Genomic DNA, 25,310 nt, shown 5'->3' with positions numbered 1-25,310 from the left:
TAAACCAAAGAAGCCTCTTGATTACTCAGCTTTAGTTGTATCCACAGGTTCCATGATCACTCCTCACACATATAAGCAGGCAGCCAAATCTAAAAAATGGCGAGATGCAATGCAAGAAGAGGTTGATGGGCTTGTGTGGAATGAAACTTGGAGTCTAGTACCTGCCTCCTCCACACGAAATGTTATTGGTTGCAAGTGGGTATTTCGGATCAAACAAAAAGCAGAGGCAACATTGATCTTTTAAAGGCTCGGTTAGTTGCAAAAGTTTTCCATCAGCACCCTGGCATTGACCTCAACTCCACATTCAGTCCCGTAGTCAAGCCTACTACCATTCGCCTCATTCTCACATTTGCCACTTATTTCAAGTGGCCTCTCTATCAGCTTGATGTCAATAATACCTTCTTGCAAGGCACTTTAGAAGAGGAAGTTTACATGGAACAACCCCCCGGTTTCGTGAACCATCAGTACCCTTCTCATGTTTGTAGACTTCGCAAGGCAATCTATGGTCTTCGTAAAGCACCTCGAGCTTGGTATATTAAGTTTAAGAATTTCATATGTTCCATTAGGTTATGTTGGTTCCAAATCAGATACCTCTCTATTTACAATGCATGGTCCAGGTTTTGTTCTTTTCCTACTCTTGTATGTAGATTATATTATTTTAATGGGTTCATCCAGCACCAAGATACTTCAAGTCAACACAGCGCTTGCTGCTTGCTTCTCGCTCAAAGACTTGATTGCACTCACTTATTTTCTTGGTGTTGAAGTTTGTCAAACTACCGCATGTCTTTATCTCTCCCATAAGATGTATATTACAGATCTTCTTCAGCGGTTCAATATGCTTGATGCCAAATGTGTTACTACACCTCTTGCAGCCTCTGTTATACTTAAGATTGCAGATGGATTTACCCCTACGGATCAAAAGCAACATCGCCATCTTGTAGGTGCTCTTCAATACCTTTCTATCTGTTAGGAACCGTGAGTCCACCAGACTGTATAGAGAAGCGGGTTCTCTATATGTTTCCTCTAAAAATACTGATGAACCAAACTGTATAGCGATCTGGTCCTATATCAGTTTGGTACACTGCTAAGTTTTTGTGAAACCACCAAATAATAGAGTACCTGGTCCTTTATCGGGTTTTGCTGTGAATGCTAGTAAAGCTGAATATAAATAAGGCAGAGGATTTTTACGTGGAAAAATCCCACACAAGGGGATCAAAAAACCACGACCTACACCTGTAGGCTTTTAACTTCACTAACCTGCAATCTCCCTATTACAAGCCACTTAACAATAACCCTATTGCAAAGACTTCAACTAACTTGTGATGCTCTCATCACAAGCCACTCTATAACTATCCTAGTTACAAAGAATTTGACTAACTTGTGATGATCTCATCAGAAGCCACTCTATAACTATCCTAGTTACAAAGACTTTTGACTAACTTGTGATGTTTCCACCACAAGCCACTTTGTCACACTACAGTCACAAAGGCTTTTGCTTATGACTAATCCTAGCCACAACATAAACTCAGGGAGTTTATGGTTTTACAAAGGTTTCCTAATCAATGCTTCTAAGAAAGCCGGATAGGAGTTACAATGAAGAACACATAACAAAGACTCAACAACCCTAAGGACTTAAGATATCATCACTCTTGGATCAGGTCCTTGAGGTTGCAGCAGCTTTGTTCTTGAGAGAGGTTCTTTAGCACTTGAGAGAATTTTTGTTTTTTGTATTTGCAGGTGTTGAACCTGAATCTTATGCCTTGCATAAGGTTTATAATACACAAGACATCCTTAGGGATGTCCAATCTCAATGGAAAGTGACTGTTGCACTGTCTACTGCACTGTTGCAGGCAGTTACTTTCTGCAATTGCTTTCCAGCTGTAGTTGACTTGTACTTCTGTCAGAGAACCCTAAGGGACCAGGTCCCTGTTGTGTTCCTCTTTGTACAGTTGCGGACAGTCACTCAGTTGCGTTCCAGCTGTATAGTTGACTTGTACTTCTGTCAGAGAACCCTAAGGTACCAGGTCCCTATTGTGTTCCTCTTTGTACAGTTGCGGACAGTCACTCTCTTCAGTTATGTTCCAGCTGTATAGTTGACTTGTACTTTTGTCAGGGGAGCACCAAGGGATCAGGTTCCTAATCTAGTACTTGTGCACACTGCCGAGATTGTCTTGAGTTGAGTAACTTGAATGATGCTTTGTATAAACTCATTGTACTTTAGTTGATCAGAGAATGATTGGGCGATGGGAACAGTGCACTGCGGCAGAATCTTCGTTTCCAGTTGTGTCCAATTGACTTTGTACTGCCGTGAGGAACCCACAAGAGTATCAGGTCCTTGTCTGGGTTCCTACCTCCTGAAGTTGTAGCAAGTTCACATTTGGCTGGAATCCGTTAGATGCAGCGTAATCCAAGTGAGTCAGGTTCCCTATCTGGTTCTTGACATTAAGTTTGTTAGATCATCAAAACACAAGGCAAAGATATTGAAAACCTATCAATTTCCCCTTTTTTGATGATGACAAACTTAGCATTAAAAACGAGGAGTTAGAGTTTAGAGAACCAGATTGAATAACTGGAGACCACAGGTTCCCCATGACTTTATGCCCTTACTTACACATGTTTCCCCATATGTTCCCACTGACTCTTTTATCTGGTTCCATACAGAAAGTTTGTTAGATCATCAAAACATAGATTAAAAGACCTTAAACCCATCAATTTTTCCCTTTTTGATGATGACAAACTTTTAACATTGATGACTATGGGACTTAACCAGATAAGGTACCAGCAACTACATATGTTCCCCCTGACTTTATTCATTTATTTCCCCCTTTTTGATGATGACAAACTTTTAAGATTGATGACTATGTGACTTAACCAGATAAGGTACCAGCAACTACATATGTTCCCCCTAACTCTATTCTTCCCCCTTTTGGCATCAACAAAAAGACACAGTCAGACAAAAAGGCATAAAGAAGTCCAACAAAGCTAAATCATGCCATATATGTGCACACAATCATGAAAGAAAAGAGAAGCAAAAGGGAAAACAGGCAGTGTACAAGCAAAAGAAGAGCTGTTTTATTGATAAGAAATTTGACTGTTCCAACAGGAGCAGCACGGTGAAATCCAACATGCCATCACAAAAAGACAAACAAAAAGAGAAACAATAGCCACAAAATCATCAGAGCAAAAGATAACTGGCCACTGAGAGGATCCTAGGGGGCACTAGAAGAGGGAGGCTGGGAAGAGGAGGCAGCAATGGTTTTGAGAGCTAGGTCCATGCGGGTAGTTGCAAGACAACTGTTAGTCAAGTAGTTTCTCCCGCAGGTTCTCCACTAGTTGCCTAATTCCAGAACATGTCTCATACCTGCCATCTCCTAGATTGTCGGGCAAGCGTGCGACCCCACAAGACGTTTTCAGGTTTAAACTCAGTCCAAGGTTTCACTATTGTTTCCCTTAGGTCTGTAGTTTCTGCCAAAAGATCACTCTTTTCTTTTATGAAAATTTCAATGGTTTTCTTAAGGTCAGTAACTATAGCCACTAAGTCGTCTCTAGTTTGTTCAGATTCTGCTAATTCTAAGGTCAAAGAATCCCTATCCTCCACAAGACTATGAAAGGCATTGATTAATACATTAGCTAAAGACATGAGTTTTCTTGGAGAATAGGATTTCAAATTTCTCTGAACATCCTTGAAATTTTCCTCTTTGTTGTGATCGTCTTCATCATTATCATCTGATTGAGCCATTAAAGCAAAAGTTAAGTCATATTCATTTTCCTCGCCTTCACTTGCCTTCATGGAGCTATCACCAGCATCAGTTTTATCTTCAGACTAACCAAAAGCAAAAGCCTGTTTCACCACATTGTCAGCTGATCTTTTTCTCTTGATGTTCTTGGAGAATTCTTGCTTCAAGAGAGGACAATTTTTCATGAACTGTCCAGCCTTTCCACACTTGTAACAAAGATCATTGTTCTTTGATCTGTTAGAGCTGTCCCTTTTTAGCACTTCTCCATTTCTTATGACCATCTTCTGAAACCTTTTGGTTAAGTAAGCCATGTCATTGTCTTCCTCACTCGAATCATTGTTATCAGCTTTGAGTACCCGGTACTTTTCCTTCATTGGTTTTCTCCTTTCAAGAGTTGGTGGAACAGCCATGAGGATCTTTCCTAGGTGTTAGCTTGATAGGAAGAACCTGCTCTGATACCACTTGTTAGGAACTGTGAGTCCACCAGACTATATAGAGAACCGGGTTCTCTATATGTTTCCTCTGAAAATATTGATGAACCAAACTGTATAGCGATCTGGTCCTATATCAGTTTGGCGCACTGCTAAGTTTGTGTGAAACCACCAAATAGTAAAGTACCTGGTCCTTTATCGGGTTCTGCTGAATGCTAGTATAGCTGAATGTAAATAAGGCAGAGGATTTTTATGTGGAAAAATCCCACACAAGGGGATCAAAAAACCACGACCTACACCTGTAAGCTTTTAACTTTACTAACTTGCAATCTCCCTATTACAAGCCACTTTACAATAACCCTATTGTAAAGACTTCAACTAACTTGTGATGCTCTTATCACAAGCCACTTTATAACTATCCTAGTTACAAAGTATTTGACTAACTTGTGATGCTCTCATTACAAGCCACTCTATAACTATCCTAGTTACAAAGACTTTTGACTAACTTGTGATGTTTCCACCACAAGCCACTTTGTCACACTACGGTCACAAAGGCTTTTGCTTATGACTAATCCTAGCCACAACATAAACTCAAGGAGTTTACGGTATTACAAAGGTTTCCTAATCAACGCTTCTAAGAATGCCGGATAGGAGTTACAATTAAGAACACATAATAAAGACTCAACAACCCTAAGGACTTAAAATATCATCAATCTTGGATCAGGTCCTTGAGGTTGCAGCAGCTTTGTTCTTGAGAGAGGTTCTTTAGCACTTGAGAGAATTTTCGGTTTTTGTATTTGCAAGTGTTGAACTTGAATCTTATGCCTTGCATAAGGTTTATACTACACAAGACATCCTTAGTAATGTCAAATCTCAATGGGAAGTGAGTGTTGCACTATCTGCTGCACTATCTACTGCACTGTTGCATGCAGTCGCTTTCTGCATTGCTTTCCAGCTGTAGTTGACTTGTACTTCTGTCAGAGAACCCTAAGGGACCAAGTCCCTATTGTGTTCCTCTTTGTACAGTTGCGGACAGTCACTCAGTTGTGTTCCAACTATATAGCTGACTTGTACTTCTGTTAGAGAACCCTAAGGGACCAGGTCCCTATTGTATTCCTCTTTGTACAGTTGCGGACAGTCACTCTCTTCAGTTGTGTTCCAGCTGTACAGTTGACTTGTACTTTTGTCAGGGGAGCACCAAGGGATCAGGTTCCTGATCTGGTACTTTTGCACACTGCCCAGATTGTCTTGAGTTGAGTAACTTGAATGATGTTTTGTATAAACTCATTGTACTTTAGTTTATCATAGAATGAGTGGGCGTTGGGAACAGTGCAGTGCGGCAGAATCTTCGTTTCTAGCTGTGTCCAATTGACTTTGTACTGCCGTGAGGAACCCACAAGAGTATCAGGTCCTTGTCTGGGTTCCTACCTCCTGAAGCTGTAGCAAGTTCACATTTGGCTGGAATCCGTTAGATGCAGCGTAATCCAAGTGAGTCAGGTTCCATATCTGGTCCTTGACATTAAGTTTGTTAGATCATCAAAACACAAGGCAAAGATATTGAAAACTTATCACTATCACTCGACCAGACATTGCATTTACTGTCAACCGGCTTTCAAAGTTCATGCACCAGCCGACTCACCTCCACTAGCAAGCTGCCAAACGTGTTCTGCGCTATCTCAAGGCTACACCTACTCTTTCTCTTTATCTTGCTCCTCGTGCCCCGTTTGATCTCTTTGCTTATGCAGACTCTGATTGGGGTGGAAATCCAGATGACTGGTGCTCCACTGGTGCTTATGTTGTGTTCCTTGGAGGCTCACCTATCAGTTGGTCTTCTAAGAAACAACGAACAGTAGCTCGCTCCTCCACTGAAACTGAATATAAGGCCATTGCCAATGCAGCCGCAGAAACTAAATGGATTGTCAACCTTTTGAGTGAACTTTATTTCTCTACCTCCAACACTCCAACAATCTGTTGTGATAATCTAGGAGCCACTTTTCTCAGTCAAACCCCAATCTTTCACAGCCGAATGAAGCATTTAGCTCTTGACTATCATTTTGTACGAGAGCAGGTCCGAGATAAAACACTGGCTGTTCCTCATATTCCTTCTGAATCTCAGATTGCTGATTCTCTTACTAAGGTGGTATTAGCTACAGTGTTTCTTCGTCATCGATCCAAGATTGGCGTTGTCGAGTCAACGCCTATCTTGTGGGGGCATAATAAGGCAACATAATCTTTTTCTATATTTGATTCAGTGTATTCTTTTTCATTATTCTGTAATTTATTTCTTCTAATTACAATCCTTATATTTTTATGTATATCTTTGATTGAGATCCGTCAGGATCCTTCTTTCCTTTTGTACCTGAGTAATCTTGCTCCTCCATCTTGTATTTAAGGAATCTCAATGTAATAGATGAAGTAGTTCTATGTAAACTCACTCTTGAATTTCTTTACAAATAAGTCTGCTTTGTGGTTAGGATTTGTCATTTCTGCTTGTATTAGTGGTAACTGCCTTCTGGTACTCTTAACCTTGTCATATACTCCATGAAACTCTTTAGAGATTAGCTTTATCACAACACCTTTTACTCTCTTAAATTTCTTCCAAACACATGCTATTTCTCTCAAGTTTAGAGTCTTGTTCCATTCATTAGCTTCCATTACTAGAAACCAGGGTGTTGTGGAAAATGATGAAAAATCTTAATGGTCATGTACCTATCCTAGGGATCTCTTCAAATTCAATGGCCAATTGGGGAATGATTTTAGAAGTGAGGATCCAATGCAATAGCTTCTATTTGTGGCAGTTTTATAATCCAATCACCATTAGTTATTGCCCAATCAATCTTGTTGTGGATATGATTATTTGTCCATGTGTATTTTCTACTATTTGTCATTATTTCCTTCATGTTTGTATCCATCATAAAGTTATTGACTTCGAATATCTCAACTTCATGGACAGGATTTCCACCTATTCTATCATCACTATACCTTATAGTATTGAAGTCGCCAATTGCCAGCATGGTCCCTGCTGCAAGTCAGTAACTATCTTCAGCTCAGCCCATAAGTGTTTCCTATCAGCAACTGTATGCAGACCATATACTGCTTTACGGCCAAATTTTGGATTCATATCAATCTCCATAGCAGAACTACGAACCAATTGGGGTTGAGTCATCAGTAGAGTGACAGTAACTTTGGTGTTCGAATTAAAATTGTTAATCAATAAAACTTGAAGATGTTTGACTCTTCCATAGACAACCATTAAAAAGCTTTGAAGCTTTGAATTCGAATTCAGGTTTTTAAAAAATACTATTTATTTGTATTGGTGTTAGGATTTAGTATTAATGATGAAAAATAATATAATTGCTTTTGTGCAGGGACTCAAGGAAATCAACCAAGATCGAAGTGCAAAAAGAGAAGCAATCAAAGCTGAAGGAAGAAATCAATTAGAGATTGATTAAAGCATTCAAAGGGATCTAAGTACAAAAAGAGAAAAAATAAAATTTGAAGGAAGAAATCAATCAGAGATTGATTGAAGCATTCAAAGGGATTAACTGAAGTAATCAATGGAAAGGAATCAGCGTTAATAAGGAAAAGAAGCACTGAAGATTCGGCAAAGATAATCAATCAGGAGCTATTAATGGAAGGACCCAGATTTAAGGAGCAAGTCCGGCTAATATCAAGACTTAAAGATGGAAAGCTATCAAAGTCCACACATCAAGGAAGAGTAACGGGAATTAACCTTATTCTTGGAAAGAATCAATTTCTTCCAAGGATCAAATATCTTGAGTTGGCAAAGCTCTTCAGTTTCTACGGTTTCCTCCAAAGTATTTATATGCAACCTTAGACTTGGAGAACATACTTTGATCGAACCAACTACCCTCTTTTTATTCTACTCCAAACAAGCATTGTAGTTTCATTAGATCTGTTGTGTAACTAATTGAGAGAAGAAAAAAGAGATAAACACTGGTGAGGCATTGTATCAAGAAAAAGAAGAGAGACATAGAGACTAAGTTATTGGTGTAAATCTACGCCATTCAATCTATACTCACAAAGCAACGATCACTTAAAGAAAACACTCTTGCAACCCAAGGGGACTGGACTAGGGTTCACATTGAATCCGAACCAGTATAAAAATCTCGGTGTGTTTACTTCTTGCATTTAAATTCTGCTTTTATTAGCTTATCTGTCACGACCCAAACTGGAGGGCCATGACTAGCACCCGGCCATACTTACCGAGTACCAACATACATTTTATCTAACCTTCTTTATTATCTTTTAGGGCTGACGAGATCAATATAAATGGTAGACATGGGTCATGGACAACCAACAATAAAATATGATGGCATGAACATACATAACATGGGATGACTAGACAATCAAGAAACTATATATAAGGTACGAGCTACCACACTACCATGAGAGACTATACAACAAAAACCAGCCGACAAGGCCTACCAAACTATACATGAGTCGACACCTGTCTATGAGCCTCTATAGGAACATAAGTGTTGCAACATAACCGGAACAGGGCCACGACATACCCATAATATCTATAACAAAAATGCATACCAAGACCAAGGCAAGTCCGAAGAAGGGATCTCGCCAATCACCGCTGAACTGGACAGCCTACTATGGTGGGGGAGCTGCGCCTGCCTGTCTATCAGGACCTGCAGCACGACATGCAGCGTCCACAAATAAAAGGACGTCAGTACGAATAAAGTACTGAGTATGTAAGGCAGGGAACCATAAGTACGAACAGTAATGTAAGCAGGGATAGAGAATAAACAACCTGTAACATCTGGGTACCTCTAAGGGCTACTGACATGAAATGCGTGATACATATGTATATATACATAAACTTTTAAAACATACGCCTCTGTGGGCATCATCATCATCATATCGTACCCGGCCGTAATAGGCTCGGTAAAAACGTACCCGGCCACGTGGAGCTCGGTAAAACCCAACTGATCAGTGGTTGCACAATAGGTGCCGTACCCGGCCGACTATAGCGCGGCTCGGTAGAGTAAAATAGATACATATATATAATGCATGCTCGACTCATGGACTCACGTTCTAAACCTTTCGGAGTGACGTAAGGTCGGTATCCTCTGTACACGTTATTAGGACTAACTCTTCACCATGAACCTTATAAGAATCAGGAAGTACCAATAACATTGATAACATAAGAATAAGAGAAGCAACATCAACATCAATCGTTCCATAAGAGGGGAAACAATGTAAGTACTGCTAGCTTCTAAGAGTAGAGTATCTTTGGAAGCTCGTTCATTACATTATGTACAATCGGAGTCGTGCAAAAGAAGGAAAGGGATTGCCTCACATACCTTGTATATACTGCCCCAATCTCAAGCTATGCAATTTTCACGACTCCTTAGTCTACAATAAGAGAAACGATACTATAGTTACCATTCAAGCGTCATAACTATTATGTATCGACCACAACCTATTTTACGATGAAACGGACAGCACCTCCCCTATATATATGACTTCACACAATTCCAAACAATCACCAAACAGCCCAAACAATATCAATAATAATCATATTGAGCCTCCCAAAACAGTCCACGCACAACCAAATCACTTCATACATATGACGGCCACCGTAGTCGTGTCAAACGGCCCGGAAATGTTACGAAGAACTACCAGCCCACAACCCTACATCTATATGGTGTTTCTCCACACCCTTCCTCCTCCAAAACTCCACAAAACAGTAGTAAAACACGCAGCCCAACAGCAACACAAAACAGTCCACAGAACAGTCCGCTACAAGTGAATAACTCGAATTCACGGCTTCCGGTCACCGTCCCGTGAGTTCTTACATGTATAGAACGAATTACCATGAATTCACAGCAGAATAAATGTATGAAAGATAGCAGTAAACTCACCTTACTTGTTGGATAACTCAGCCCTTATCTTGGTTCTTCAAACTCTAGGGTTTACCCCCAATTTGAACTTGAAAGAGAGGGAAAATCAATTAGGGTTTGTGGAAAATTTTTGGGAGGAAGTTTGCAGGGGTTTAGGTCTGGTTATTTGTGAAATATAATGAGGGATATATTGCAGAAGATAAGCCTTTTAATGGGCTCTTTGTCTGACCCGAAATTGCCTCTTTTTGGGCTATCATTTAACCAAGTAGGTGACCCACCTACTTGTCACCTAGCAGCTTGTGCAGTCTCGCAAAAATATCTATATCTCTCTACTCCAATGTCTTATTGATAAAAGGTTTAATGCGTTGGAAACTAGACTCATAGATCTTCAATTTGGTGGGTAGATCACCCCGTAATTCCAAGTATCTTGGGAGAAAAGCTTAATAACATTTGACCTAAAGTTTAAGTAAAACTATGAACTTAAGTTGCAACAACTCTTGTCGACTTTTGTTTCATAACTCGTTTGACTTCAAGACTATGATACGGATATTTTATGATTCATATACCTTAAAATATGACCTCTTGAGAGTATTAAGCACCCCTAGGTTTACCCAAAAATACGGCTGACAACATCCTTGATTCGTTTAACTTCTAATACTTGTTAACCACCCTTATACACCTTTGTATCATTTAAGACCAATAGGATTAATCTCTTATCATCTCAAAGATAATCTCTTCATGGATTTACGTCGACGACCTTATGGCATGAACTAACGTATGTGAATATGGGTTGTAACATTATCCTTACCTCAAATCGACTAATTGTTTGTCTAGTCAACTATTGATAAAAGTTGTTAAAAACAAGCAACTCACCCCCCCCCCCTCTCTTGTACTTTCAATTGGTATCAGAGCAAGGCTCACATTTTTTCTTTTTCTTAACAGCTTGTGAGAAAAGAACATGGCAAATCAAGTTATTGTCGGAGCACTCTTTCATTAGTATTCTTACTTATAACTATGACCTAGCGTTCCATAATTTATATTTTACATGCTGTGCAGGCTATTGGCCTACATTTATTCCACTAGTTGGGATTGTAGATGTAGCAGCATGCGGGCGAGGGAGCGGCCATTTTGCACGAGTATGGTCGGCGGGTTATACAGCTGGCTGCCCAAACACTACAGCGAGCCCGAGAAGACGAGCGCTTAGTGCACGTCCCTGCTTATGTGGTGCCAGAGCTAGGGGTGGGCATAATACCGACCGAACCGAATAAACCGGCCGAACCGTGAATTTCAGTTTTTCGGTTTCGGTTTAATCGGTTTTTCGGTCGGTACACGGTTTTAAAATTATTAATTTTTGGCTTTTCGGTACGGTTTACGGTTTTTGTATTTCGGTTTTCGGTTAAACCGAAAAACCGAAATTTTGGTTAACTGTGCTGCTGTGTTAATTCTTTTGCTTGTTCTCTATTCTTGGTTTCATTGGCCCAACAATATTTCCAGCCATTGCACTAAATGCATCATTTCGCAACTCCAGACTCTTTACGTTAAACTCAAAGTAGTTTGCTATAGCTGACTTGTTTTTGCATTATTTTGCCTTTTCTGTTATTGTAGTTTTGCTAACAAAAGGAATATGTGTTCAGAAAAATGAAATTTCTAAGGAAGGTTTTGTAAGACACACGAGAAGTATTTGGTGACCGAATGCTAAAAATGGTTGTATATAAATTTCAATCTCAGGTAGATGAAGCAGCATTTTTTCAGTTGTTACATAAAAAAGATGATATTTCTCAATCTTTGTGTATTAACTCTACGTCATAAAATTTAATTCAGGCATCTAGAAACTCACCGAGTGTTCCCAGTCAATTTCCTCAGTCTGCGGCTTCTCAGCAGCAACATTCGCAAATGCCAACAGATGGTACCTTTGTTCTTTGAATCTCTTTGGTTCATTCTAGTCAGGTCCCAGCATATTGCTGACCTAACTTCTCTTCTGCTGCTCCCATATGAATATGGACAGATTCTAGTAATATGGCAATTGAGAGTAATGCTCAAAAGTTGCGCGAGAATGAATGAATTCAAAAACTGGATCCAATGGAGTTTCTGACTAACTAATATCGATTATGTGCTAATGAGGTACCATTGCATTGAAATACAGATAAAACATCCTCGTTCCAGAACATCCAATTTCCTTAAACCGCAAACCGCACCGAAATAAACTAAATGTCATTGGTCCAACAGCATTTTCGGCCATTGCACTAAATGTCAGTTACACTAGTTTCGTCTCTCTTACACTATGTGCAATTTCTTTGAACCGTTTAAAACCAAAAAAATAAATCGGAAATAACCGAACCGAACTTTGAAAAAACCGCACCGAACCGTAAATACTTTAGTTTGATTTGGTTATTAATATTACAAAACCGAAAACCGATAAACCGAACCGTACTTTCATAATAACCGACCGAACCGACCGACGCCCACCCCTAGCCAGAGCACTACCATCGAGGTAGGGCTATTCCACGAGGTAGGGGAGCACGAGGTAGGGCTGTCCCACGAGGCAGGGGCGCCCCACGAAGCAGGCCTGTCCCACAGGGTCGTGGGGGCCAGCGAGGAGGCGGTCCCCAACAAAGGGGCTGAGGCACCTGTTGAGGATGTTGGAGCTGATCTGCTGGGTGACCTCCATCAGCCAGACGAGCATCACGGTAGCATGCCGTCATTCAGCCTTCAGCCGCCGCCCACTCCAGTGACTTTGCAGGTGACCCCGTTAGATATATTTTTTATCACGGGCACGAGCATTATCGGAGAGGATTGGGATTAGTATTTTTCAAGACCATCGACCGCTGTTGAGGATCGGCCGACCCGAGATGTGGATGGCGGGCGCCGGCTGAGTTGGCTCATCATCGACGGGTGCTGGGGATCTTTCATAGGTGCAGGTATGTTTTTATTAATATTATTTGAATTTGCTTTTATCTCATTGATTCGCCATAAATAACTTCATAATTTTCTTATTAAGGCTTCATCCCTGCCCGTCACGGAGGCCACTTATAACAACCCGGCCGGTCATTTTGAGAATTTAAGCTCCGTTCGGCAGCGTAAGGTCTTGAACAGCTTCATAATATGTGTATCGACTTGCGTGCTTGGTTGAATTCAGTTAACGGATGATTCAGAGTCAAATTGGAAGAAGGAAACTAGTTTTGGAAGTTTAAACGGTGAGAATTTGAACGGAATTGGACTTTTGAGTAAACGGCCCCGGAATGGATTTTGGGTGATCTCAACAGCCTCATATGGTAATTTTGGACTTAGGCATGCGTCCGGATTCGGATTTGGAGGTCCGTAGGGTAATTTGAGGCGTTTCGGCAAAAGTTGGAAAATGGAGAAGTTTGACCCATAGTTGAATTTTATGATATCAGGGTCGGAATGCGATTCCAAGAGAGCTCAGTTATGTCATTTTGGACTTGTCTGCAAAATTTGGCGTCATTCCGTGTTGATTTGATCGGTTTCGGCACAAGTTTTCGAAGTTGGAAGATTTGGAAGTTCATAGCTCTGATTCGTGGTGTGATTTGTTGTTTTGGCATTGTTTGATATGATTTGAGACCTCGAGCGAGTTTGTTTTAGGTTATATGACTTGTTTGTGTGTGTAGACGGGGTCCCGGGGGCCTCGGGTGTGTTTCGGGTTGTATTGCGCTCTTATTTGATGTTTTAACGTCGTTTCTGTGGGAATAAAGGGTACCACGTTAAGAAAATGAGCTCCAAATTCATTTTTTATTAAACCATTATATCCATATCATAATTACGGAGTCATAGCAAAAAGAATCATCGACTTTGGACATCGTATGAGGAAGTAATGCTCATTTTTGTGTCGGGAAAAACTTCTGCTTCTGGTATGGTCGCAATTGCGAACATATCCATCGCAATTGCGAACTTTTTGTCGCAAATGCGACCTTTTCCATCCCTTTCTTGTTCGCAATTGCGAAGGCTTTCTTCGCTTTTGCGAGGGTTCACAATTGCAAACTCTAGATCGCAAATGCGACATTCAGCTGTGTAACTCGAGTTTTTGCTCATTTTTCATATTCTTTGAACCCTAACTCCGAGAGTGGGCAATTTTGAGAGAATATTTTCATGCAAAATCATTGGTTAAGTGTCTCTAATCAATTTTCAACTATATATTGTGATTATATCTTAGATTTAACATCAAATTCATGAGAATCTAAAGGAAAATTTTGTGAAATCTTTCAAAAATGTAAAATGATGATTTGAGGGATCAAATGGTGTCGGAATTAGATAATATTCGTATCGGTGAACTCGTATCGGAATGGGTATTCAATTTTTGTAAATTTGGTCGGATTCCGAGGTGCGGGCTCGGGGAGTTGACTTTTGTTGACTTTTTGCAAATTGTATAAGAATCATTCTTTTGTTAATTGAAATTATTTTCTCTTGAATTATTTGATGTATTCAAGTCGTTTTTGGCTAGATTGAGCCGATCGTTGATGAATTGGTAAAGGAAAAGCTAAATTGAGTATTGAATTGGCCGGATTGAGGTAAGTATCTTGCCTAACCTCGTGTGGGGGACTTCCCCTTAGGATTTGAGTCTTCTATGTTGATTGTAGTCCGTGTACGTGAGGTGACGAGTGCATGTTCGGATTTATTTATGGAAAGTTGGCCTTTTAGAGTTCTTAGGTCCTTGTATTCACTGAGTATGAAGTTGTTCTTGATATGATTGAGCTTCCATTTACTAGTTTCACCTCTACATGCTTTAATTGGAATTAATTGCTTTATGATTCATTCTTATTGCCTATTTGATTCTTATTTTGCTTAATTGAAGATTTTTACCTCTTCTATTGTCATGCTATCTTTCATAACTGCTTGTCTTTATTGGAAACCAATTATCTCTCCTGTAATTGTTTAGTCTTAATTGAGGTTATGATTATCTTCCCGCTGCTCATCCTTAATTGAAATTATTGTATATTCTTCCTAATTTGCCCAACCTTAAAAGAAGTTTAGGTATCCTTTATTTATTTGACATTTTCTTATTTGGAATTATTTGATTCGTGTTAGCTTCCTTGTTGTTGAACTACATATTATGGGATCGTCGCTTCACATTATTTTCTCCCTTGTTGAGTTGTTCTTATTACGCATAGTATTCTCTATTGTGGTTATCCTTGTGAGCTAGTTTTACCGTCTCCTTGTGATAGAAAGTTCTCGAGTTGATTTACTTGTCGTGTTCTTGTATATATTGTCATTGTTGTTGTGGTACTTGTTGTGGTGGTGCACGAGGTTTCTGCCGTGCAGTTGTTGATATCGTGATGCACGAGGTTTCTGCCGTGCGGTTATTGTTATGGGGTTGCATGAGGTTTCTGCCGTGCTATTGCTACTATTGACATATTGCACATGCGGCGTGACAAGACGGGATATGTACATATATATATATATATATATATATATATATATATATATATATATATATATATATATATATATATATATATGCATGCTTATATGTGTGTTGCGCATGTGGCGAGACAAGGTGGGAACATTATGATGCACGTGTGGCGAAACAAGGCAGGCACTTATTATGTTATTATTTGCACACGTGGCGAGACAAGGTGAGCTATGTCAGGGATTGATTGTGATGATTTGTGATGTCCTGGGGGCATTCTTTTTGTTTGATATTGTGTTGTGGTATGCTTACCAGTATGATTTTTATCTCGTGGAAGTTGTGAGAAAACATCTTACATGTCGTCCGTTCTTTTCCTTATGCTTATTAGCTAGTAGGAACTATGTTAAAGCACTTGTACAAGCATACACGTAGTTGAACACTCCCATTGGATATGAAGTTCTCCTGATATTGCTGAGTATTGATGTACACTCTCGTCTACTTGTCATATATGTGAGAGTAGCTCTAGTTAGTAAGTGAGTTATCAGCGTGACCATGAGTTGTGATGGAGGCACAAGATGCCAAGTGTTAAGGTTCAGGTACTGGGACCCGTGAGCTGTAAGTTGTCCGAGGTTCGGTATTTCGTGGAGTCTGTTGGCTAAGACTTGATGTGAACACTGTCATAGGTTCTAAGTTATTTCTTACCTTTACTATATTTGTGATTTAGGTTTTGGGTTTGTGATTTCGCTCGCTCTTCTATGTCATTATTATGGTATTTCCGCTGTTACATGCTGTTTTTCTTCCCTTAATGTGATTGTTGTATTGTTAGCCATAGTGTGTAGTCTTTATATGTATACATCATGTTTCGTTGTTACTATGCTTATATTTGTACAGTTTATTAGACCGGCAGGTGTCTTGACTGTCCCTCGTCACTACTCCACCGAGGTTAGTCTTGATACTTACTAGGCACCGTTGTGGTGTGCTCATGCTACTCTTCTGCACATTTTTGTTGTGTAGATCCAGGTGTCGATCGTTAGTAGCTGTGCGGACCATTGCTGAGGAGACTCAAGGTAAACCTGCTGCTGCATTCGCAGGCTTCACCTTCTTACTTGTATTCAACTGTTTCACTCCTTTCCAAACAGTTTATATAGAAGTGGTAGCTAACTCTGTAGAGCTTATGACTTGTACTATCGGGTTTTGGGAATATGCTCATTGTATAAAGGATTTATTCCAGAAAAACTTTAAGATGTTATTTATTATTGTTGTTCTTTTGTACATATTAGGCTTACCTAGTCCATAAGACTAGGTCCCGTCACGAAACCCAACGGCGGGGAAATTGGGTCGTGACACCACTTGTGGGATGCTGACCAGGATGCGACGGATGCTTATATTCAGGAGCCCAATGAGACTATAGTAAGACAATTTAAATTTTTTTTGACTTAACACGTACATTACTAATATATATTTTCATATACTGAGCTGACCTATTCTTTTGTAGGTTGATGATGGACCGACGACCCTTTCTACCGATCCTGCTAGCAGTACTGACGATCATGCTGCAGCGCATCCTCCGATAAAGAGGCAACATGATGAGGATGATCCTGAGAGCGTATCAGGGCGGGATGGGATGCGCCTCAGGCCACCGACTACATTGAAGCACACAGGTTGTGGACACATTGATTTTTTTCTTTGTATGTTATGTAAATAATAACAATAATTTTTAATGTTTATATTATATGCGCATTATGTTTTTATTTCCCTGGTTCTTCTTTATTTTAATACTACAACACAAACACAAACATATCAACTTAACATAATTTAAATTCAGTACAACTAATGAAAACAAATGACACGGAAAACATAAAGATAAAGTACTACACTTAGCACATACATGTCATTGTTTAGTCATAACTGCCTAGTATTCTCTGCTCTCACCACTTAAATTTCTCTTCCAGTTTATTTTTTTCTTCTTCCGCCTCTTTTAGTTTCTTCTTCAGCTCCGCAATTTCTCTTTTATACATAATCTCATCATCCCAGTATCTTTTGGTCAAATCATTATAATACTGCAAAGACTCTTTGTAGCATTTCTGCTTACAGGGTTCATCAAACCATACCTCAAAATTGCAAAAATTTCCGTTGTTGCCTCCAAACTTGTTCACACACATTCAGTATTTGCGCCCAACTTGACCATCATTCCAACAGTCCACCAACATACAGCGTTTGCCACATTGTTACATTGGTACATAAATGCGTTCAGACATTTGTTAAAGCGAAAAAATCCTGCTTTTATGGAAAGTTTTGCTATTTGTTATGGTTAAGAGCAGAAAATAACTAGAATTCGCCCGTTATTTATAGGCAAGGCAACACACATAACGTAGTATTTAACCGCGCTATGCTTCGCGCATTAAAGATTCTTTCGGATACAAAACAGTTTTTTCGCAGGTGGGCAGCTTTTTAGATCGACAAGACAACACACATAACGTAGTATTTAACCGCGCTATATATGCTCACACATAACGTAGTATTTAACCGTGCTATGCTTTGCGTGTTAAAGATTCTTTCGGATACAAAACAACTTTTTCGCAAGCGGGCAGCTTCTCAGATTGACAAGACAACACACATAATGTAGTATTTAACCGCGATATACATATATTCACATATTTATCAAACATCTTCCTCCTCTGACAGTGTAGTTTTCTAATAATTTAAAAGTGAAATTCGAAAGTCAACGTAAAAATTTTCCGTTCTTTAATCCAATACTATTTTTGATTACATGAACGGGAGGGAGAAATTTATTAATTTACTCAACTGAAAAATGTTAAATATCAATAAGATTTAACAACAATGAAAACATAATTTTATTTGATACATCTTGCAACATAAACAAGTACATACACTTGTTACAACCACATTACAAAAACAAAACACTACGTGTATCCTTGATAGTTGGGCACATTAGATGAACTTCCACCAGGATATGGATTATCACCGCCACCCAAACCAGCTGAAGGACATTTACGACGGTCGTATCCTGTTTGCGAGCATATGCCATATTTACACGCATAAACGGTATCACCAACATCCATTTGGTTATGTATACGCATTCTTTTTTGAACTTGTAGCTTACGCAAATAGTCCTTATTACACACAATTTTAAATGATTCCGGCAGCCAATAATGCTCAACACCCACTGGCTGTAACTGCCCACTATATGTGTTTAAGTATGCAACAACATTGTATTGCCTATCAACATAGTTTGTTACCCCTAAAGTGTATGTTGAAAGCACTTCATGGCATGTGAGCACGGCATGTGGTAGATGGACCATTTCCCACAAGAACACAACCTGATGGCTTCATTTACGGTGTGTATATTATTCCCCCGGTATTGATGGATAGCGGTGCGAACTTCAAAAATATTTCGCTCGTTGCAATACTGTAAAAATGAATTACAATGTGCTCGCCTCCTGTATTTCTCAAATCTTTTCATTGGTATTGGCATAAATTAAACACCCCTCTCCATCAATTCCGATGCACCTCTATGCCTTTCAAAAAACCTCTTCGCCATCTGTTTGAATGACATCCGCACCACGACAGTGACAGGCAATCCACATGTAGACTTCAATAACCCGTTGAAAGACTCCGACACATTTGTAGTCAGGGTTCCCCATTGTCTGCCACCATCCGCATGCAATGTCCACTTGTGAAGCTCATGTCGCATCAACCAATGATAGACTCTTTTGTCTAACTGCCGGATCGATTCCATGCGCCTCCTGAATTTACACTCATGGTGATCAGTTTCAGCCATCCACATTAAATCATGCAAGTCCTTGTTGGGATATTTCTTCTGGAAATTGGCCTTCAGGTGCCTCACACAGTAATGGTGGTATGTATAGGGTTCTTGCCATTCAGGTAAATACTCTACAGAACTTAATATACCACCATGCCGATAAGATATTAGACAAATACATGAATGTTGTTTGACAACGTGCTAGTTCAAGTGGTTCTAAAATAGCATCCATATCTCTTGGCTTTCATTGGCACAGATGGCAAAAGCTAGTGGAAATATTTGTCCATTGGCATCTACTGCAACGGCGATCAACAGCTTAATATCATACTTTTTGTAGACATGAGTATCGTCTATGGAAATTACGGTAATGCACAAAACCATCAATTGCTGGTTTAAATGCCCAGAACACGTATCTGAGTATATATTCCGGTATTCATGCACTCCGCTCAACCTTCCAGTCAACAACAGTCCCGGGGTTAAAGTGTTCCAATGCGGCCATGTACTTGGGTAAAAATGCAAATGACCTATCCCAGTCACTATAAATAATTTCAAAATGCATGTTTGCGCCCGAGATATGCCTTTCTTTTGGTAATAGTATACCCATATTCCTAGTGGACGGATGTAATACTCTCTTTGATCTTGTACCTTATGGACGCTTCAATGTGTGGAATCAGTTGAAGAGAAATCAAGTCAGCATCCAAGTTGAAGTGATTCCTGTTGAATGTGTCCATTTCACAATTGTGGGTGCCAATATATTTACCCACCTTCCACGACCGCGTTTTCTTCTTGCTCGCACGCAGCATCCAATGAAAACCCATAAACCATCTACGGCAAACAACCTTGTATACATCCGAAGATGACTCCCATACCATCATCTCACGGTACTCTTTTACGCTGTACATTTTTGCCGCCCTACTTAGGCGCGCTTTATCAGGAAAAAGCATTCCCTTTGCCAGCACCGTTGGTCCAGACTCATCCCACATTTCTGTCCAAATTTCGTCAAAATCCCTTGTGAAGGCATCCATATCCGGCATACTTGACAAATGATGGGAGGTGGAGCATGCTCCCTCGTCAAATCAGGTTCGGCATTCTCTTCCTCCTCCTCATCACCCTCATCAGGGAAGGGTGTGTCATCTCCAGACTCATCAGCATTGTTGTCATAATCACTATTATCTTCCTGACTCTGCGCATCTGCCAAATACCGAGTAAATACGTCGTCTACAGGCAACTGTGAGGACCGGACCATCAAGTTGCTCGTTTTCACTACACAAACAACAAAATAATAAGCTACTCAAATTGATAAATACTTTACATATAGCTATATCACTTCACTTACAAGTCGTAATATGTTGACATTCCATGATGGACATTATCCTGTTGGTGATGACTCCCGGATGGACCACCGTGATCCAACACACCATAACTATGCATATTCCAACTGGGCGTAGGTTCATAACTTGTAAAATTCATATCTGGACGGTACCCCCTGTGGAATATATGAGTGTTAATACAAATTCAATACAACAAAAATAAACATCGTAACACAAAGGAAAATTGAAGTTTACCAGTCGTCTTGTGAATTATGTAAAGTGGGAGAGAAATTATTTCCTCGCTCCTCATTCGCCCGTGGAGATAAGTTTAGATTCGGCCAAACTCTTTCAGTCGGAACCTGTTCGGCTAAAACAGCTCCAGAATAACCACCCGATGATTGAGGGTTATCCCTGCTTTGCACAACCTCATTATTGCGAACGTTTTCAACCTTCACGTACATTTCCAATATTTTTATCAAAATAAATTCCTGGTATTCATCCAGAGTCCCCAAAAAATCTCTCACAGTTTCATCATCCTCGATGTAAACTCAGCGTAACAAGCAACCCCTTGCGGAGTCACAGAATACGGATGTCTTCCGGTTATTTTAAGATTCACCGATGTTTGCTCACACTCATTTTATTACATAACAATGATACCAGTCTATCGTACTCCATTGTAAGTGCAACTTAACATGGCTCTATGGAGATAAACTATAGCTCACTGAGTTATCGCCACCACAACCTCACCCCCCAATATAATGAAACCCTTACTTTTCGCTCTTCAGACATTATGAAAAAAAGCTTGAGAATTTAACATGAAGAAAAAATTATCAGCAGTTGAGAATATTTCTGAATGAATTTTTGCAAAGCCCTTAACGCCTTTAAATAAGGTAATGCCCAATCCGGGGTGTTCAAATTTTTTTGAAGTAAAATGCTTTTTAAAAGGGCGTTTTACCCATTTGAATTATTGTCATGTCAGTTAAGCGCATAAGAGTTATTGGTGGGCCGACAAAACAGGTAAAGCGTAGTTTGAAACTGCGTCTTATATAAAACGTGATTTTGAAACGCGCTTTACCTTAACGTCCGTAAAACTGCGTTTTATATGATTTAGTCACTAAGTTTTTTTCCACCTATTTCGGTATTTTGAGTTCAAAAAGACTACAATTGAATTCTGGACTCAGTAACCACCCGACACCCCATCTTCCCATCCCCTTTCGTTTCCTTTTCTTTCCCCTTGACATAAGGTTGCAGAAGTTCTCTTCTCTCGGTTCCATGGATAAATATTATCTTCCTGCCTTTCAGGTGCGATTATTACTTGTCCTATTTCATCTACTTTTGGCTAAAATATTCAGTGGTAATGAACAATGTCGTGTCCTTCTGTTTCTCTGTTTTTTTCCTTTTCATCTCCATTAGAAGCTTTGAAGCTCTTCACTGTACAACATTGGTGCACCTATTCTCCATACAATTACTTCAAGTAAACCAATGATCTGCCTTCTCAAGCATCACAATATCTCATAGATCTACTAACCTATGTCTCCTTCCCCATTAAAAATGCTGAAAAATACCCAAAAATACTTTATGTCGGGGAATCAAAATAGAAAATCATTTTTCTTCCTTAAAAGCTTCACTGCAACAAAATTAAAATGAATATCATCTTTAATATTCTCATGTTTGAAGGATTGTCAAAAAATTTCGGTCTTTTAATGGTGACTCGTTGAGACAATGGCTAATTTTACTGATTTAGGAGGTCTTTTGAGAAGACGATTTTTAAGACGAAGAGAATGGAAAAAAATAATTAATGATGGATGAATATTAAATATGGTGGAGTGGTGGTGGACCGGCGAGAGCTTTGACTATGAAGAAGAAAAAAATTAATTTTTTTAAAGAGGAGGAGAACAAAAATCTGGTAAAATAAATTTTTTTGAAGTAGGACTCCACAGATTATACATGTCAAAGAATAGAAGGCTTAGTATATGACGTGTCAGTCATGTCACAGCAAGTGAAGGACAGGTTCAGTCAGATGTGTTTGTTAGTTTTTAGTTCATCAAGTAGAGGTGTCCAAATGAAAAAAATAAAAGTTTATATGCCGGGATGACAAACCGATACAAATTTAAAAGGCTAGGGGGTTATTTTACCTTCTACTTTAGACACATTTTAGAGGGTTCATTATACTTTTCTGGACATGAGTAAATTCCTATTCCGGTGTGTTTTTCCTATGGCACACAAAATATACAGTTTCACACCAAGCAAATAAATGAATGCAAAACAAACGTCCTGTATATAAGTATTTATCACTAAATCATAGTTGAGTTATATGAAATTTTATTTAGTTTGCGTGAGAGTTAATCTTGGTGGGTATGAGCGGGGATAGAGATAAGCCAAAGAAGTGTTGGAGAGAAATGATTAGACGGGATATGGCGCAGCTTGAGCTTACTGAGGACATGACTCTTAATACGGTGGTGTGGAGGTATTAGGGTAGAAAGTTGTAGGTAGTCGAGCGTTTTCCTTTGTCTTCCTCGGTTCGATAGCATTAGTGTTAGTTGTTATTCCTTTATTCTTAGATTGCTATTACTACCGTTTAATTGTTACTTTGGCATCGGTCCTCTTTTTACCTTGTTGTTATTTATACTCCCTGTGTTTCAAAAAGATTGGTACTATTTCCTTATTAGTCCGTTTAAAAAAGATTGACACTTTCAATATTTTTTTAATAAGAAGTATTTATAGCCACACAAGTGATATGACATGTTTCAGACCACAAGTTTCAAAAGTTATACAGTCACACAAATACCATGACTCACTATTTAATACCATATATCTCAAAAAAAAATTCTTCTTTATTAAAGTGTGTGCTAAGCCAAACTAAGATAATCTTTTTGAAACGGAGGGAGTACTTATTGTTATTACTTCTTTTTATATTTTTTTTAGCCGAGGGTCCTCTGAAAACAGCCTCTTTGACTTCCAAAATATGGGTAAGGTCAATTACATGTCATCGTCTTCGGGCCTCACTTGTGAAAATTTACTGTGTTTGTTTATTTTTTTGGCATTCACTTTTTAGAAGATTTCTGAAATTTAACATCTAAAAGTTCTTTTGGAAAGTCAATTTTCAATATCACAGAATTAGTACTTGGAGAGTACGGGCTATTTTTTTTTTTTTTTTAAAAACCAGAAGGTAATTAATTAATTTCTAAATATTAACGGGAAAATAGTGTGTTTCCTATTTGAATGGAAGGAATATTAATTTCCAAAAACATAAATGAAATCTCAGAATACCGATAGAACAAACTCAAAAGTGAAATCACGTTCCCGGCTAATCACAGTCGCTATTTAGGAGATACAGTTTTTGGGGTTTCAACAATTGTCATTCTACTGTTTGTTTTGGTTGGATTTGTTTCAGAAAATTGGAAAGTTTTAAGAGGAACGGAAAAGGCAAGAGATGATTCTGCTCAGGTAACAGCTGGTGACCTAATTTTAACGGTTTGTGTTAAACCCTTTTATTTTGCTTATAACAGTGGAATGCCCTTGAAAGATTACAACTTTCTCATTTCTTGATCGTGAAATGACCAAATTTTCAGTTTTTGCGTTGAACCCTTTCCCTTTTCCTCTCCAATTTGTTTGTATCAATAAAATCCCCATGAAAGATTGCAACTTTCTGCTTTCTTGTATGTGAAATGACTAAACCAGAAAATTTTGTTTGCTGCAGCTTTCTGGTGTATTATGTTATATCCAGCCTGAGAATTTTCAAGTATTGACAAGATAATCATATTGTACCAGATGGCATTGTGTTCTATATACAAGTATGGTTCGAAAGCTCAGGGATTGGCATTTCTTGCATTTGGGTCCATTTCCTTTTTGCTGTTTGTTTATGCTGCTATTGTGTCCAAGTTACTTCCGCCATTTGATAACCCCATCCTTGCAGCCATCCAAAATGACAGGTGAATTTCTATTCTTTGGTTATCTATCTTTTCATTTTTACTGTTAAAAGAGACTTTTTTTGTCTTGCATATCCCTTTTTAGATACCCTGGATACTGAATAAATTAGATATAATTATGCCCCAATTTAGGGACAAGAACAGACCTTGAGATTACAACATTATTTGTAGATGGAAAACTGAACTGAGGGAAGGAGATTAGAGATAGTGATTTGGGACATTAAATGACATTGTTTGATTACTTTATAAATGTTCTTCTATTATTGTTCACCATATTTTAGGATTTGTTACATGGTTGGTCTGTGGTAGGGGTGGCAAAATGGTTCAAAGAAAACAGTTAGCCACCCATATTATCCATTAAAAAATGGTTGGATAATGAATTATTTAAAAATGGGTCAAATATGGATAAGAACCATATTATCCATTTAGAAAATGGATAACCAATGGGTAACCAATGGGTCTAACTTTTACATTCGTAAAGCCTCAAATTGGGAGTTTCTCAAGTTAGGGAGACTAAGTATTCTCCTAAAAGTGATCATATGCAAGATGTCATGGATAATATGGTTACCCATATTATCCGCCGGTTAACCCGTTTTTTATCCGTATTAAATATGGGTCGGGTCGGATAATTTACCCGTTTTTTCATTACCCGTTTTCGACCCGAACCATATCCGACCCGACCCGCCCGTTTGCCGCTCCTAGTCTGTGGTAACAGTTGTTCATTGGTCTTCTTCATTTCGGAAGAGCTTTCGTGAGTTCCGATTATTGCATCGACCAGTATTATAGAGTGTACGTTACTGCACTTGACATATTTATGTTCTAAGTACCATGATATTGATCCCATGGTTTATTATTACCCACCAAAGGGGGGGGGGGGGGGG

The 25,310-nt window shown here is 39.1% G+C and overlaps 1 long non-coding RNA gene across 1 annotated transcript in view; it reads left to right on the top strand.

The window, feature by feature from the left end:
• LOC109224999 overlaps nt 23,707-25,310 on the top strand; it is a 4,762-nt gene continuing 3,158 nt past the window's right edge. The window contains exons 1-2 of the long non-coding RNA XR_002067792.1: nt 23,707-23,947; nt 24,201-24,432. This is a non-coding gene — a long non-coding RNA (uncharacterized LOC109224999). The remainder of the gene's footprint in view (nt 23,948-24,200; nt 24,433-25,310) is intronic.

The sequence above is a fragment of the Nicotiana attenuata genome, chromosome 4 (genome assembly GCF_001879085.1).
Source record: "Nicotiana attenuata strain UT chromosome 4, NIATTr2, whole genome shotgun sequence".
Lineage (NCBI taxonomy): Eukaryota > Viridiplantae > Streptophyta > Magnoliopsida > Solanales > Solanaceae > Nicotiana > Nicotiana attenuata.
The sequence above is the reverse complement of the archived record's forward strand: the minus strand, read 5'-3'. Positions and strand labels throughout refer to the sequence as shown.